This window comes from Ambystoma mexicanum, chromosome 12 (assembly GCF_040938575.1).
Source record: "Ambystoma mexicanum isolate Mex_15411 chromosome 12, UKY_AmexF1_1, whole genome shotgun sequence".
NCBI classification, from domain to species: domain Eukaryota; kingdom Metazoa; phylum Chordata; class Amphibia; order Caudata; family Ambystomatidae; genus Ambystoma; species Ambystoma mexicanum.
Window position 1 is genome coordinate 541,648,931 of NC_090936.1, and position 18,522 is coordinate 541,667,452.

Sequence of the window (18,522 nt, forward strand, 5' to 3'; positions counted from 1 at the left end):
TCAAACACTTTCACCGTGGCTGACCAAAACGGACAACCGGATTTGCACCGTACCTTAAAACGGAGAGGGAGCTGTAGCTGAGGAAGACGTTCCTGGTGGTTCCTGCAGGTTCACGGTTCCAAAAGCGACTGTCGGACTGACACAAAGTAGAAAGACTGGAGGGTCCTGCGCCACCAGGGAAGAAACCAGCGGCAGAGCAAAACAACGAATAAAAGGTGCGCTCCTTAAAACCCAAGCAGGGTCCGACCTTCCTGGCTATCCGGCCCACTGTAGATCTGTACAGCAAATTCGACCAGAGGAGGTGTCCTGGCTTGTAGTTTGGGCAAACTGGTTGGTCCCACCAGCTCAAGGGAAGAGGTTTCCTGGAGGATCTTCTCTGTCGTCCGATTTGGAGATTCGGACCTGCAGCAGGGCGTCACCGGGCAGTTCATTCGTGGTAGGGGTCCTCTTCTTCTAGTTCCTCGTTGATTCTTTCGTTCCAGTGGCAAATCTGCTCTTCCAGTCCCAGAGACCTGCTTTTTTATGCAGTTTTCCCCCATTCATACATCCTGGCTGTCAATCATACAGCAGGGTGGCTGGCCTGGCAAGGCCAGTCCCCTTAGCCAATCAGACAAGAGTGTGACTTGGGTTACTAAGGCAACCCATGGCAGGGGTCCGAAGATCCCTCCCTCACATCCTGCCCCTCTAGACTATCAGGTGCCTTAAGGAGGGCTTCTGTGCAGAAGACAGCAAAAAGACAACGAACAATGGAATCATCCCCGGTTTGGCGCGCAGAGAAAAACACGAGAAAGACTTTAACAAAAAGAAATGGTGAATAAACGCAGCCGGAACCAAAATAAAATGTATTTGATCAATCGGGTTTATGTTCGAGGCTACTATAATAGCCTGGAAAAATACCACATTTATTTAAGATAATCACTGTAGGATAGTTAGGGTAGATACCACTGCCACCAGCCAAGTCTTAATGTTAAGGGAGTGAAACAAGGCTCCAAGAGGCACAGACAAAAAGGGATAAGAGGTAACCTTCTCCAATACTCCATGTAAGATGGGGTGTACTGGGTCTGTGGTTTAAAGTGACTATATAAAGTTAATGGCAACTTTACCTGTTTCTGGGGGACAATAGTCAGCCCCAGAAAAATGGAGTCAGGGGGAAGTCTCAAAGACAACCGTGTGTCACTGCACTGAAGGTGCTGTGTAACACACAAAAAGTGGTGCACATGGAGTAGGTGAGGCTCCAGTGCCCAAGATCACACCAAAAGTGAAAAACACACACAGCAAAACAGATCTAGGAGTGGAAAAAAGGTTCACACTCTTACCAGGTGAAAAAAAAATCCTAGAAATACAGCAAAGCTGCTGGGGGACTCTTTAGGTAGGGGAAATCAGCCATTTATGAGAATTCTCCCTAACACACATCTTGAGATGTTTGCCATCTAGCATCACGGTGTGGTCCTATTAAAGAGAACATAACAAATATAAAATATGTTTCTCTTCACAAGTAATGCTTTAATTACAGATTTTGGAAGAGGAAAACATGTTTCCTCTGTCCCGCTGTACTTTAACATTTTTGTAATTTACATTTCTTAGAGAACTGCATTTAACTTCTACAAGAGGAAGTGATGACAGAGGAAGACAGGATGCTCACTCTGCAGATCCGTCATAGGATGATACAGTGAAAAGTAAAAAGATTACATCATTTTACTTTACATCCTCTGTCCTGTCACAAACCTTTGCTTTACCCTGTTAACCCGAGAATGATTTATTTACATGCCACGTGATTGAGACTGTTAGGGTATTTTGGTGCGCCCCAAACACACAGGACTACCTGTTTTATTCTTATATTGGTATCATGAGCAGCAAGCTGAAAACCGGACTTGGTGTGCAGTAGCACCCTAGTATTTTGGTGGTAAATTATTTGGTTGGTGGTATTTTGATTGGTGGTATGAAATTCCGCATAAACCTACCAGGTCACCTGAAGACTATAATATGGGGAAACTTCTCTTTATGATTTGGCCCAGATCAAAGCTTTTTGATGAATCTTGCTTTTTTTTTACCACTCACAGCAAAAACAAATACTTCCTTAGCTTTATACCTATCTACATGCCCTCACAAGTAATGACAACACACAATAAGTAGACCAAAGGTGATCCAATACCTTTCAGTCACTTTATAAGCAATAGATCATAATGACATTATGCAGAAATGGAAGCACACACCTCAAACTCTTGTTTCTCTTTTGCAGTGACAACAGATTCTATTCTTCAGGCTACAACATAAACACAAGCAAATTTCATAGTAACTCTTTACCTGTGAAAAAAATCCCACCACAATGAGCTTTAATCACACTTCTAGTGTTGCAGTTCAAAACTTTGTTATCTAATGATCTTGAAACATATCGTTCACTTTAGCAGAGCCTTCAGCTTTTAGTTCATATTTGTGAGGTCTGCTTCTTGGACGGAGCAGACAACACCGGAAAATAGCTATCTATGTTTGTAATTGTAAAACTACATACACCTCAATTACATTTTTATGCTCAATTAAACAATGCTCAAAATATTCACAGCAGCAATGTCAGCGGGGTATCCGTTCAGTCTGCTCTTGTTCTCAGCATGGCTGTCTTCCCCTTAGTGCACCCTCCTTTCTCCACTAGTTCTGCCCCCTTCGGCAGGACAGCTCAGTAAATGAAGCACACTCTTCCGAGAGACAGCCAGTCCACTCACCATCAGCAAATGCATCACACTCCGACCCCAGCCTCTCTGACTGAAAGCCCTTTTAAACCCTCTCTGTGATCTGTCCATAAAGTGTATGTTTGCCTACAGCAAGTGTAAGTAAAATGCCTGACAGTGGTGTCACGTGCTGATCAAACACTGCCTCCCTATGTCAAGCCTCCAGATGATTCCAGAAAGCATGTGTTCAGCCTGCACCGTTGCACAGAGATCCAGGACTGCAGCAAACGGATGCAAAAGAGTTACATTTCTGCACTGGTTCCTGCTCTGGAAGTTTTAAACAATAAGATTGCTTTGAGCAAAATGAATTCAAATTCCTCAGCTCACAACTTACCATGTATTCACTGAAAAACAAATGTAATTATTCATGTTTATTTCTTGCACAATTGCACAACCTGTGCTGGAACCATTCCATAAAATGAGCCAGCTTGTACCATTGAACTGCACCAACATTTTAAACCAAAGAGCTATGGACTGAGCTATAAATATTAGCAGGGAATTAGAGATTTAGTAGGGTTGGGATTAGGGGGTTAGGGGGTTAGGGGTTACAAATTGTTAGTCTTATGCTTCATTACAACTTAATCCATGGTATACCATGGTGTGGTGCACACATGATAACATAAGCTTTTATATAATAGCAAATTCAAACCCCCTTTTACCTTGTATGTTTTTATGCATTCACAAGACTGAATCTCTCCAGATTCATATCAGAGTCTCACAAGAGTCTCATACCATAGTCTGAGTTTGCTAACATTCTGCCCTTGATACAATTTGGAGCCCCATTTTCCCTACAAGACCCACCCAACCTCTAAGGTATATACTTGTCAAACGTGCCCATTATTCCCCTTTGCCACACATAGAGGGTGAACCTGCCCATGAAACACCAATGCTATTACACCTACTGGCATTATTTTTAGTAAACTACTGGTAATAGGACAAGCACTACTGCTGTAACTAGTTCTACTTATACTTGTTTGATGGCCTTCTACTACTGCTCCTACTACTACCACTAGCACTCCCATTTCTGCTGGGCACATATGCAAGCAGGATGGACCTCCTCTTCATATTCCTTCTTCCAGCCTTCAAAGTCATCTGCGGCCGCCCCACATTGCCTATCTAGCCAACTCTAACTCCTGCAATTCCTCGCCTGGAACTTTTCAATGCCAAGCCCACCTTAAATTGTCTGTGCCTCGCCCATGCTGCACTCCCTGCCTATTCCATTGCTCTCACCTACTTGCTCTGTAACACTGGAACACCCTTTTCTTAACATCAAGAACTTGTCCATGGTTCGAACCATTAAAACTGCTCTAAAGAGTACCTCCTCTCGCTCTTGAAGAAGGACTTGAGACATACCATGAAATGCTCCTTTCCCCATAATGCTAACTTCTCCCAAACCTGACATTAATTGCATGTAATTGAGTACGCAAGTAACATCACTTTTATAATGAGTACTTTATCACTGGTACTATTACCTCTGTCCTTATAGTTATTACCATTACTACTAACACTACTAGTACAATTATGCTCACTACTGATATAATGACTACTAGCACCTGCATCTTCAACTAGTGTCATTACTGGTAGTACTACTGCCACTCCTATGAGTAGAACTCCTATGTAGTCATTACTTCATTCTGTTGTGTGCACAGTGCTTAAAAAAACAGAGGCTATTTCAAAACATTACAAATATATTTGGGAGGGTAATGGAAGAAATGAGCGTTCATATCTCCTCTGAACCACAATCATGAAGTGTAAAGGTAACACTAGCTCAAAAGTGGGGATCCTTGGTGATGTGGACATTTACTACCAACATGTGCAAGCTTCTATTGATGACAAGCAAGAGCATGCTGAGCAACCAAACTCTGTAGAGAGATGATATATTGGTGATGTAGAGCAGCCATTGGCCAGGAATGGCTTTGTGACTAAGGCACAAAATGTTGAGTGTGGTGTGATTTTTCGATGCAAACCAATGTTACAATTTTAGGGTATATGTAACATGAACACAACTCCTGCTACTACTACCATCAATACAAAACCTTCTGCTACTAGTTGGCATATAGCAGTGGCAGTGTTACGATTTACTGGTAGAAGTAGCATCATCGACAGTGGTGGTAGTAATAGAGGGTGTGCTGCAGTTGTACCATCAGTTGTAATAACAGGGCATGTACCAGTAGTAGCATGCGTGACACCAGCAATATTGTCCGTATTACCAATAGAAATACAAGTGGTAGTAGTACGTTTAGTAATGTTAGACATATTACTAGTATTAATGGGACGTGGTTAATAGAAATAAGATAGCAACATATGTATCACATGGTTGGCTTTACTATCTTTCAACAGCTGCTTTCTCCCAAGATGGACCTTTGCAGATTTTCACCAACTTTTATTGTGCTACAGCTACTGGGACATCTGATTCCAAGTTCGCTTTGTGGCTCCTCATGACACTCCACATGACCGGCATTGTAGGAACAAACCCAACAAGTCCAAAAGGGGTCAAACCATATTTATTGCTGTACAGTGTCTCAGGGAAGTGAAGGACCTTAATGGCCTCATTATGAGTTGAGGTATTACCTCTGGAGCTAATACTAATAGAGGTATTACCTCTAATTTGTTGGAGGTAATACCTCCACGCATATACTGGAGGTATTACTCACCTCTGGAAACTCTAACTCACAATCTGGAGACCTCTAAAAAACACAAAGCCAAACCGTTACCTCATGTTTGGGGAGTTATCGCTGAGTGCATAATGAGGGCCATGGGCCTCATTATGAGTCTGCCGGTCTGGAAATAAGGGTCCCGGTAGCAACGTACTGGCACCCTTTCCGCACCGGCAGACTACAACTCTGCTTTCCTGGGCCTGTGCACCCAGCAGGTCTGACCTGACAAGCGCAAAGGCTCTGGAAAGCAGAGTTGTCACAGAAGCAGCTGCACTGTTAGCAACAGTGCTGTTACTTCCAAGTGACCATTCCCATGGAGTCCTATAGGACGCCATGGGAATGGGAACTAACATTTTCCGCCACCTGATATCCCGTGCCACCGGGACTTGTAATATCCCGGTGGCACCCGGATCTCAGGTGGCGGAAACTGTTTTACAGGTTTGGCGGCACCGCCAACTTCGTATTGAGCCCCATGTGTCTACATGCTAACAACGTGGTTGGGTGATACTGTGACATTTTATTTTATTAGGAACCCGGCGAGAGACAATCAGAAGGCAAGAGACATTCTGAATGGCTCTCGCCAGGTCCCTACCCGGCCGGGAATCCCTTCATCGGGAATCCACGGCCTTTGTTCCCGGCGGGGGGCGTGGCAGCCCCTCAGCCAATGAGGAGGCTCGAAGCGGGGCCATCCCCGCTCCGAGCCTCCCCGCGGCTGAGAGGCTGCCTTTGCCCGCCGCCGGGGACTCGGGTAAGGAATTTCTTTTTTTCTAAATCCCCTACCTCCCTCCCTCTCCCCTCCTCCCCGCCTCGCCCACTTACCTTCTTGTTCCTGCGTCCCCGGTGGGGGACGAGGAAAGCCTACAGCAGTGTGGAGACTCGGAGCGAGGCAATCCCCGCTCCGCGCCGCCACACGACTGGAGGCTTCCACGCTGTTTTGATTGTTTATTAATAATAACATGATGTGGGTAATCCATCTGAGAAAGGGTGGTTTGCTAAACAGACCCCCCTTTCATAAAGCTCCATGCCAGAAGCATAGTGAGCAACTGTGCCCTGCTGTATCTGTCCCCTGATCTGAAACTCTTGCTCTTCAGTGGCACAGAGCAAGTTCAAAGGTCACAGGTGCCCTGCTTGACAGCTGTTGTGACACCACTTCAGATAGTGGTTACATTTACAACTGCAACTCTGATCTGAAACCATACAAATTGTGCAAAACTATCCAACTGCTGGCAGATTAATCTCTAATTTTAAACCATGCCTGGCATTTGGTATGGTGACTGATAGTTCACACAATTATGAAAGCCACATCAGATTTGCATCATACTCGTGTCAATTCTGTGACCTCAGGCCAGCTATGGAAAGGCTAAGTGGATCCAAGCCAGACAGCTTGTCACTGTTCAACCAGCAGGACACCAGACAGATTATCAGCATCTCTTGGTTCTCTTGGGAGTTGGGGAAGCACCCCTCCAGTCCAGGAAACTCCCAGCAAGAGGACTGCTGTCAGCCATGCTTCAAAGAGGCACAACCATAACAAAAGGGTAATTCTCACACCAGTGTCTTGCATTCCAAAGGGCCTGTGAAGCTGCAGATTTAGGAAGGGGCAGGATTAAAACAGTCAGATTGAGCAGAAGGTAATAGAGGAAGGGTACCTCCATCTTGGTTTTCTGAGGGCTTTTCTTTCCTATCTCCTTTTCTTTTCCTATCTCCTTCACTTCCTGCACAGCAAAGCACTTTGGGTATAATGCAAGAAGACAAAAGTCACTTGTCACCTTGACACGGATTGGACCCCTAAAAGAAGGCTTGCTTTTATCCAACCCATGTGGTCTTTGACCTCTATAAGTAAGGGGTCTCACACCTATTATTTGGTTCAGTTAGATCTTTCTAGAAGAACAGAAGACATTGCTGGGCCCTATTAGGAGAGCTGTCCTTTCTTAAATACTCTATTTGTGAGGTGAAGACCGGTGTTATAAGGCAGGGGCAAGCTCTGTTCCCTACCCATTTCCAGGGAGTATTGGTAGGGACTGCTGCTAGAGCATGACCTGCAACTGTACCCAGGCTTCTCAGTGGAAGTGGCAGACCGCTGAAGGTGCCAGCTAGCTCCATGGACTATGGGAGTGAATAGGAAAATGATTAATCTTGTCCCTGAGTCCCTGGATTAGGACTCACAGCATGAAAAAAAGCCAAGCAGCTAGATTAATCTATTTTTCAGATTTAAACCATCCACACTCATGAATTGACTGCATTTGAATACATTTGAATCATCAGGGCCCAAGGTGCTGCTTTTGGCATTTTCTTCAAATTTTGATCCTATATGTCGCTGCACCCTAATAGCAGCATGTGAGAAATGCTGTTGCTACCATGGGACAACATGCTGGTAACAGCGGTTCCATCACCATTTAGACAGAAACACCGGTAGCGTTGCTACTGTTGCCATAAACACTGGAAACGGTGACCCTAGCACTGGAAACAGCATCATTGCAGGAACTGCAAGTTGGCCTGCAACCATTTTGGAAAAATCAATCCATTTAAAATCAGACATTTACTGTTGACATCCAATCACGGTAACACCGCTAGAATGTCCAGAGGATCAAAATCTAGTCTGTCTGAAGCCTGGCTCCGGAAGCCTCGCTTCTTGGAAGCAGACCAACTGCGCTCACTGACCACATTGTGGCAAATGCTGAGACCCTGTTTGGCTGGGACAACCGCTGCACAAGCAAATGCCGCAAGTAGGCCATATGGGAGAAGGTGGCGAGTAAAGTGACAGCGATGGGGCCCATCTCCTCAAACCCGAAAGACTGCCGCAAGAGGTGCGATGACCTGCTTCTGGGGGTGCACAATCTACTGGCAGGCCACTGCTGTGAGTCAACGGCAACAGGAGGCAGGATGGTCTCTCCCATTAAGTTCATGCCATGGGAAGAGCAATGCAGCTCAATAATGCATCTTGAGGGGATCAAGGGCGATGGAGGGTTGAGGCCTGGGCAATGACCCTAGGGGATAGCGATGAGTACAACAAGCCACACCACAATGCCCAGCATCACACAAATTGTTCACACATAACAGATCAGGGAAATGCGCCCAAGGAAATGTAGTAAGTGTGACATGAATATGAAAAGTCACTCTGCACACATAGATGACAGGGGTCAGGGTCAGTAAAAGCCATGCAATAGCATTGTACACAACATGCATCCATGCACATGAGTACTTGTCATGTGCACAATGGCATGACTGGAAAAATAACGCATCTCCAATGCACACACAACAAGCCACCGTGCCATGAGTGCAAACAAAATTGACTCACACCACACATGCATGCATGCATGCATGCACGCATGCATCAGTGCACAATTCACCCCAAGACTTCTTGACCAGGCTAGGGAACATGCAATGTTGCAATGTTGAACTCGGGTAATGCAAGTGCATCAATGTCATAAACAGGCATCTAACCACTTCATCATCTCTCCCTAACAGGCACATCCACTGACAATGACAGCGCTGCTCCATCCTCAGGCTGTGCCCGATCCGGTCGGTCTTCCCAATGTCCCACCCTACCACATCCATGGCTACGCCTGTTCAAATGACCAAGCAGCATGACAGGACCAAGAACCACCACCGCCGTCCCAGGTAGCAGGCCAGGACCAACAGCCTCCACCACAAGCCCAGGCAGCAAGCCAGGACCAACATCCTCCACCACATGCCCAGGCACTGGTACACACAAGGCGCCCATTTAAAGCCCCCATCATCCATCAGCCCCGTCCACCACAGCACCACCTCTAATGAGGCTGAGGCAGCAGATGGAGGGCAAGAGACTGATGCCTCAGAGTACTTCACCTATCCCTCCCCCACCTTCAGTCCCTCAACACCTCACAGCCCACCACGACCACCAATGCCGACAATTCGAGAGATGGACAAACGCATCCGTGCCAGCACCTGACAGAAGCCCATCTGATATGGTAGTGTATATATGCAACCATCCGGCCCTGTGCCCATGTCCTGGCCTGCACTACATCGGCCCTTGTCCTGCTGGCACAGAGGGCCTGTGGGTGCAATGACGGGGTGTCAGCTCCGGCTGAGTCTGCAACACTCTCCCTGCAGGCTAACCAGGAGTGCATGAGGGCTCAGGGCTCAGACTCCCCTCCAGTACCAACAACCCTGCAAGCTTGGTGCAGAGCAGCCTTAGGCACCGCTCACAAAGACTAACGGGCACACCTGCCCATGGCAAGGGTCATGCCATGAAAAGCAACAGGGAGTGAGACTGTGGAATTACACATCAGACACATCAGACACTTTGTTGTTGCAGTGTGTTGGGAGTGTGTGGTGGGTGTGTGGGGAGGGGATGGTGGGTATGTTGATGGGTGGTGCAGGTGTGGGGGAGGGTGGTGCATGTGTGGGGAGGGGCTGGTGGGCACAGGGTTTGATCAGTAGACTGAAGTACATTTCAATAAATATATTTTGTCACTTGCAACAATGAGTGGGCAGTTATTTATGTGTATGAATTTTATTGAGTGAGCACGTTGAATGCAGTAATGTAACATGGAAGTTGTCTATGAGATCTTGTCGGACAATGCGCCCATCCCTGGTGTCCATCTGCATGTGCCTGTGCCTTGCTGATGCTGTCTTGCCATCATCATCTCTGCCCTCTGCTGGTGGCATGCCCAAGTCTGGAGGCAAGTGTATGTTTCGTCCAATGCAGATATTATGCAACATTGCACAGGCCAGGACACTCTGCCCCACCTTCTCTGGCCTGTACATAAGTCGACCCCTGACCAGTGTAGGCATCTGAAATGTGCCTTCAACAGTCCAAACGTCTGCTTGATGGTTGCCCTTGGGCGCAATTGTATGCCACATCCTCCGGCGACTGTGTTTCCCTCAGCGAGGTCATCAGCCAGGGCAGAAGTGAATATCCAGAATCACCTGCAAGGGGGGAGGAACACAAGGAGAGCCATGGCATGCATGTGGCAGGACTGATGTTCACTTTGCACATTATTGTTTTCCTTGATACTTCATGCATCTCGGACCAAGGTAAGTATGTGTGTCATGCACTGTGATGCACCCTGTGACAGCCAATGTGTGTCATATATACCGTTTTGTACTCCCTGGTGTGGATTGCTGTGGGTGGGAATACACTAGCCACCAACAGGCCCTGCATTCATGTCCCATGCTGTGGAGTGGTAATTGTCATGCCACTGACCCAACAGTGTCTGCACACACTACATGACACCCGGACTGCAGTCTGGACATACACTGAAATGCATAAATGCAGCATGAGGGCATACATTATCAGTAGGCACAGTATACACATTACTTCTTTGGCATCACAGTAGCTTGCAACAGCACTCCATGGACGTATTGTCCATCTCCCATCCTATCCCACTGACCTACACCCCTGTGCTTGTCAGATAGCAGTCACAAGTGTGAACCAGGCATTCAACCAAGTGAAAAGCGCCTTGGCATAAGGCGCTTTATAAATAAAATAAAATACAATACAAATACAAAATGGTGCACTGCATGGGGCACTTTGATGTTTGCATTGACTGTGGAAATGCATGGCAGGTGATGCACGGCAGTGGTGTTGCCTGTGAATGAGTGTTCTACACAGTCAGTGCATACACCTCACAGGGACATGCCCTAATTGGCCTGGGTCACACAGTGCACTGCAAGACTTTATTTGGTGGAGTGGCAGTGTTCCATTCCGGTACCTCTAGCGTGTTGCCTGTTTTCATCCTCAGGGTTCATTTGTGTACTTGCCACTGACTGACACGACAACAGTCTGGTGATACCACTGTGTTTTGTGGACTGACTATTCGGCATGCACTGGTTGTTCCCACTGATGCATGGTGGTTGTGGGACATGTATGTGTGTCACACGCCCCGTCCTTTGGCCTCTGGCCCATGCAGCAATATGTGTCTACTTGTCCATGTCTATGTACTCATTTAACATCCAGGTCCTTTGTCAGCTGTGCTGCGCCATGTATATTGGCAGGGTGCTATTCTGCAGAACCATGGAGTCGTGAGTTGACCCTGGGAACCCGGGCGCAGCAGTGTGTGATGGATAGGGTCTCTGTTTCAAGAGAAAACTCTAAACCTGTGGGATACTCCACAGAGGACCCTACTGAAAGTGCTTATGTTAGTAGGGCAACCTCTAACAAAGGCAAATCTAAGACTAGAATGTTAGGGAACTGGGAGCCCAACCCATGCTCCACCATTTCAATTACAATTATAAAGTATTTGGCCCACACTGCATCTGAGGAATAGGTGGATAGACCAGTTGGAAACCTATCTAGGCCTTTGAGGACTGGTAATCCTCAAAGCGGGTGAAATCCTGAAAACCTATGTCTAGGCTAGACACCTTGACACTCTGTGATGTTCGGTTGAAGACCCAATAGTAAATCCTAGTGTTAGGAGGGACATCTCTAACCAAGGTAAAACCAGATCTAAGAGGAGATGGAAACGTGTACAATGCTTTTCTACAACCAATCCAACTAAGATAACTGAGACCCAACCTGCTCCAGAGGCAGAGGTAGTGAGGGATCATGGAAACACCTCTAAGACATTTCTTTATAAGAACCCCTTTAAAAGCCTATTGTAGGTTCAGAAGTTGTCACAACTTCTGAGGGACTGTTAGGTCAGATCCCCCATACCTTAGACAAGAGAAAAGTGCCCAACAACACTTGTAGGCCATATAGTTTGCAAAGGATAACTAATGCTAAAAAGTATCACAGCAAGAATTACAAAACGATTGGCGGTGGACTCAACAGGCAGTTTAACTGACTGAAACATGAGATCCATTTAGGTGAGGATTAGATCTTCCTGTTCCTTAGACGAGTATTACGTAAGATTTTAACTTTAGTGCTAATTCTACCTGACTTGTGAGAACCCCAGAACCCTTTGCTGGACTGGTAGATTATTGTTCCTATACCTCAGTGAGTAGGAAACTTTTTCCACACTCTCAGATCCTTTTACTCTTTTTATGGGTGTAATTTTTAAGACTCTCCATAGCGTTCCTTTTAATTGTATCCTCTTTGACAACTTTTGGTATATACCCTTTTATTGTTACAGGGTTGCCCTTGGGGCTACCCTTTAACTTTCTCTGACTAACCTTGTGAGAACTGTAGTTCCTAAGGGTAGAAAGTATATGCTATCCCTTCTACATTTTGATAGGTGAAAACCATCACACCCCACCTTATGTGGAGTGCTGGGGAGATACAATGTATCCCCTTTCTCAGTAGCACTGTAACAATTCTGTTACAGGGACAAGCTTACCTTAAATGGCTGGGGGCAGTGAACCTTTTTACACAGGTGGTGCACCCTTACTGTGGGTTGTTTTTACAGCTGCAGTAAAGGCACCCATGGGTGCCCATTTTACTAAAATGGCCCCTGTTTTCTTTGTTTGTCATTTTCACACTTCTTGTCCCTTCTTGGTTCTTCCCCTGCCCTCTAGGATGAGAACGTACTTTGTGTGATTTTTATCTTCGGCGGGAGACCTCAGTCAAGCCTGCCAAAGCTCCAGCGTGTCTGTGAAGGAAGGAAGCAAGGGAGGAGTCCAATACTCTGCAGCCCTTTGTCTCCCAGCCTGCCTGCAAGAATCCAGTTCAAAGTGGGAGGCTGGCTGTCCTGAAAGAACTGCCAACCACCCACGTTTGAATGTAAAACATCTCTTTAATTGGCTGGGTTCCATCATAAAGGTCGGGTCCATGAAGTTGAAGAAGTAGGCGACCACTGGAGCTAACACCAAAGAGGAAGGTGAAAAAACCAACAGCTGTAGTGATTTCCAGCTACTGGAGAGCCTGCTGTATAACTAGAGCCTGCTATAACCCTTCTTTCCAACCAACCTGGGGATCCCAAAAAGGATGACCCCGACCCAGAGCCTGGTTAAATCCACTGAACTCAAGAAGACTTGCATTTTGAGCCATCCCACTTCACGCTGCAACCTTGTGGGGCTGCAATACCCCAATACTATGGGACCTCGAGCCATTGTGCGGTGTATGGTATTCCAAATCGAGCTGAATGTTTGGTGGCATCCTATTGGACTTGCATATACGGGAATGGAATCTGAAAAGTCACCCTCACCAGAGTGCTGCACCTTGCAAGTGAGGAGAATCCAATCAGTGATATTCAGTCTTCTTCTGGCTCCTGAAAAGGGCACCAAAACCACAGAGCTGCATCCAGCCATGAAGAAACTCTTACCTGGAGCCTTTTCCATTGATTTCTGCTGCAAAATTCCTTCCAAAGTGCTGTCTTCCGTCTTCATGACAAAGGAATCCATCAGATTTTTGGCTACAGATCCTGAAGTCCTCTTGCTGTGAACTCTTCTTCCATGCTTAGGTACTGTGTTGGCTGGAGTATTTACTTACCTTAAGCCTGTGTGATTCCTGTAGAGCTTTGGGGTGTTTCCTGTGATTGGGAGTCATCTTATCCAGTTCACACAGGCCCACTGCTTGAAACCTCCTCTGGTGTCTTCTCAGAAGTCCCTGGACCCTTTAGAACTCTAAAGTGAACTACTTACTTGTTTTGAAGAGACTTCCTCAGGAACTCAAAACTTTGCCTGCAACTGAACCCTATCTCACCCTTCCTACAGCTGGCACCTAGACCACTAGGGTCCCTCTTCTGCCTCTGAGAGAACTCGTGCAATAGACTAGGGAAGGACTGGATAAGGAAATGATTCTGCCTTGAAAGGTATAACAAGTGTTTAAAAGTTACTTAGTTGTGAAAGGATTGGTTGGTAACTGCCCCTCTGAGAGCGAGCAGTTACAAAGGTTCTTACTTACATTGGGGTCATTACAAGTTTGCCGGTCTGGGAAATAATGGTACCAGTAAGCTTGCCAGTACCGCAGTTACCGGATCGGCATACTCTGAGTTCTGTGGGTCGGTGCCCTCCCCCTGTGAGTGGGTGCCCTGGGTGCCCTCCCCCCGCCAGGTCTGACCTGGCGGGCGGAACAGCACCCACCATCAGACCATGTCGGATGGTGCATCCAACCTCCCCATTCCCATTGAGCCCTATGGGGCTCAAGTGGGAATGGGGAGCATTACGAGGCCGTAATGACCCGGTAATTGCCCATTCGCGGGTGCCGGAAATGAATGCAAGTTTGGCGGCAGCCTGAAGGTTTTACTGGTAAGGCTACCGCCAAACTTGTAATGAGGTCCATTGAATGTGTTCTGCCATTCTGACAAGCATATGTAAGGTTATTGTACTCACCTGTGAATTGATTATGCCTCTTTCCGACAAGTAATGCTGTTGGCTTCACTTAAATATTTCTTTCAGAATATTAGTGTGTAAGCTCACCAACTGGGTTTTGCTTTTCCTGGTCTGTTTGTTTACAGATTCTAAAACAGTCTTAGGTTTATAACTACCTTTAAGTTATGTGGCTCTCGGCATCACAGATGACCTGTGGAATTGGAATGCCAATTTTCCATATTCCGGTATATGTGCTCTGACTCTCTGGGGGTTTGCAGTGCAACAAGCATGCATACAGTGGCTCTGAGGTCCAGAGGTAACTGTGCGACAGCATAGAACTCCTGGGCCACTCTTTGCCTTGCATACAGAGTGCATTTATGAATTAATGACTTAATGAATATAATGCACTTGTCATGTCTATGTGATTATGCAGCTGTGCAAGGATGCAGCACAAAACCTGGTGGATGCCGGCAGAATGGTGTGGGCTGCGACATGCCTCCTACAATGGCAGTGGTCCACTGGAATAACCAAGTGGCCAGGAAGTGAAGGGCAAATGAGACGTTCACATGCAGACGTACTGAATGTGTGCACATGGTGTGTGATGCCAGGTCATTCTCCCACTACCTGTCCATGTCCAGGATGACATATGGGGGAAATCCCGAATATGGTGATGAAGATGTGAAATATCCTGGGCCTTCTACTCCTCCTCGTCCTCCATGCTTTTGCAAGTACAAGTGCGAGCAAAGAGTGGTTGGCCATTTTCGCTGGTTTTCCGCATGATTGAGCAGCACTTTTATAGTTTGCGCCTGCTCTGGTTGGTGGTTGCCAGTAAGTTTCTGGACCATTGATGTTTGTGCATTAGTGCCATCTTTTGCATGAATTCGGTTTGGTTTGCACCTTGATGGGCCATTTGGAAGTTTGGCCACTGCCTCCCTGGCCATGCCCATATTATTCATATTTTAGAAATAATGCAGTATCTTGCATATTCCGCTCTCTTCTCTCACATTGCACCGGCCCTTCCTTCCTTTGTGCTAATTTTGAGCCAACGCCGTTGACTGCAAATACTCAGCCAGGGTGCAAAGTGGGAAGGGCCAGCGCAAAGTGTTATCTGTGAGCTGATATCGGGATTTTCAGCACAAATCAACTTTGCGCACCGCAAAACGTTTTGTAAATTAGGCCCTCCGCCTAATACTATTTGATCCTCCTGTGGTGCTTTAAGATTTTTGGTGGTTTTTTGGGAGTATGCAAAAAATATCCGTCCTAGATGGAGGGTTAGAGCCCGATTCATGGAATTCTTTGCACTGTTCAAAGTGACTTTGCACTACTGAAAAGTGACTTTGCTCTGCTGAAACAAACCCTGCTTCATGGAACTGTGCAAAGTGTATTTTTGCAGTGCAAAATCATCGCAAAGTCACTTTGAACCATGCAAAAAATTCCACGAATCAGGCCCTTAGTGAGAAAAGGGGCTTCTTGACTGAAAAGCCAACATTGATCAACTTCTTGCTTGACACGAGTACTGATCTTGATGGAAAGAGATTCAGTGGGAGCTGTCAGTATATGGCAGGCCAGTACTTAACATGAAAATAAACGAAAAGTGCTGTGTACATTCTGTGCATGTGTGAGTCTTGGCCTTCCATTCCGCAGTAAATTGTACTAGACTTTTGATACACAATCATCATTCTTCAGATATTAACGCCTATGATATAATTTCGCAAAAAGGCAGTGTTCAAATAAAAAACATACCATGTATGACCACTTGGTGGCAGCGTTCATTAATATATTAGAAACACGGTTGAATCGATGAAGAGTTCGCGTTTTACATTACTAGTAAGGATGGAGATACCAATGTTGCGTTTAACATAGAGTGATGCTCTGATGTGGCTTCTTCGTGCTTCTAAGTGCGGTACTTATGCATGTTATATTACCCATACTAATTATAACATAGAAGAAAGCACATGGGCTGAGTCAGCCCTGCTGGTTTCGAACCTGGTCCACAGGAGTCAAGCTTCAACTCTTCACTATCTTTCCAACATCTTAAGAGATCCTTTACAATTCCTTATTCCTTCACCGCCTTAGGCGTTCGCTTTCTCTGGACTCCGTGTTTGGGGCCTCACCTCGACTTGACTCCAGTACACTACACGAAGTGCCCTGGTGCTTTTGTTGAAAGAATGTTTTATATAAGGAGTAATTGGTGAACATTTTGAATGGAAAATAAACAACACACATACTGTTGTGTTGAATTAGTGACAGCAAATGGACAGAGTTGAGCATAAAGCAATAGTGTAATGTTGTGAATTACTTTGCGATACAGATCGAAATTTAAAACATCACTTGGAAAAAGGGAGGGGGGAGAGTTCAGCTTTTGGGAAATATTGTTGGTGCAAGTAGGATTATAGTTTTGGAGACGGAAAATAGGGCACTTTGGTAGGTAATGCGAAGGGTATCTGTGATGGTGTGCTTGCTACCTTTTATTTAAAAATTGCCAACATTCTTATACAAATTAAAGTTCTCTAGATCAAAAAGTCCTTATTAAATGTTTACTTGTGATTCATCAATTTCTTTCATGCAATATGTATACATTCTTAATTTCAGAATTAACATTGCCCATTTGAAAGTGTTACTGTTTCCTCAACGGCAGCCATCATAGGCTATATTTGGTGTGAAAAGCCAGTGACTCAAGATGTCTCCCGGACCTTCCATGTCTAGTATATTATTGATTGTTTATTTATTATGCGCTTATACACAAGTGTTTCAAAGCGCAACTACGCATGGGAGGGGAAGACATAAGGAAGAAAAGACAAGCGATCTTACTAGGCATGGTACATTCAGATCATGCGGGTGCATAGAAAAGGAAGTACGTGGGGGTCAGGAGGGCAATAAGGACCAAGTGCACCCAGTCCCGTCCGAACATGGGTTAAGTGCAGAGAGATACCACTCTCATGGTTAGTAACCTAAGTGCAGTAGTGCTGCAGCAAGTGCAAGGCTTGGGGGCAAGTGCAGGAGACTGGCGAGGAGAGCTTGGGATCTGTGCGGCTCTGAAAGGTACACAAGGCAGCCAGTCAGCGAAAATGAGCAGAAGTAGAGGAGACAGAGTGACGGAGTAGAAAGAGGTGGTTATCAGAGGAGATGGAGAGAGAAGGAGGAGGGGAAGAGGAAAGTCTTGAGGAGTTTCCGGAACTTAAGCGCATCCGGCTCAATACAGAGGGATGCAGAGAGGCTGTTTCTGAGGGAGGCACCTGCAGTGGATAAGGATCTTCCCCCACGTCTCTGCTTGGAGAAGCGGCTCACCCGCAGAGAGTTGGAGGAAGGCGAGTGGAGGGCTCCAGAGGGAGAGTATTTAGGAAGTGAGCATTGCAGATAGAGTGGGCCCAAGCCCCAGAAAGTCTTGTGGACAATGCAAAGGATCTTGAACTTAATCCTTGCAGCCATGGGGAGACAATGGAGGGATTTCAGTGCAGGAGAGATGCGGTCCATGGGTTTGAGACCAAGGATATGTCTTGCGGTTCTGTTCTGGATGAGTTGAAGAGGACGGAGGGTAGAAGAGGGAAGGTTGACAAAGATGCTGTTGCAGTACTCTAGACTAGAGTGGACCAGGGCTCTGGAGATGGTGAGCCCCTGGGGGAAAGTGAGAAAAGGTAGAATACCTCTTAGAAGGTACAGTTGGTAGTGGCACTTTTTAGAGATGTCAGCAATGTGAGAAGAGAAGGAGAGAGTGGAGTCGAAGATGACCCCCAGATGATTGGCCTCGTTGGTAGGTGGAGGTGCAGGACCAAGGGAGGCCAGCCAGAGAGAAAGAAGGAAGGCAGTGGAAGGGGTCCTGATGAGGACAATCTCTGTCTTATTGGCATTGAGGCAGAGGTCGTTTACAGCACACCACAACTGAATTGCAGACAGACAGTCAGGTATGAGTGAGGAAGAGGAAGAGGCAGAGTGTAGCCTGAAGGAGAACTGTGTGTCATCCGCAAAACACTGAA

The 18,522-nt window shown here is 46.2% G+C and overlaps 1 protein-coding gene across 6 annotated transcripts in view; it reads left to right on the forward strand.

The window, feature by feature from the left end:
* Nucleotides 1-18,522, forward strand: part of LOC138513763 (olfactory receptor 5AP2-like) — a 458,684-nt gene that overhangs the window by 34,805 nt on the left and 405,357 nt on the right. The window contains exon 2 of one of the 6 annotated variants that reach the window (XR_011281810.1): nt 8,846-9,690. The exons of the other annotated variants lie outside the window; for them this stretch is intronic. The gene's annotated coding sequence lies outside the window, so the exon portion shown is untranslated. Of the gene's footprint in view, nt 1-8,845; nt 9,691-18,522 lie in introns of those variants that run through there. 6 annotated transcript variants of the gene reach the window in all.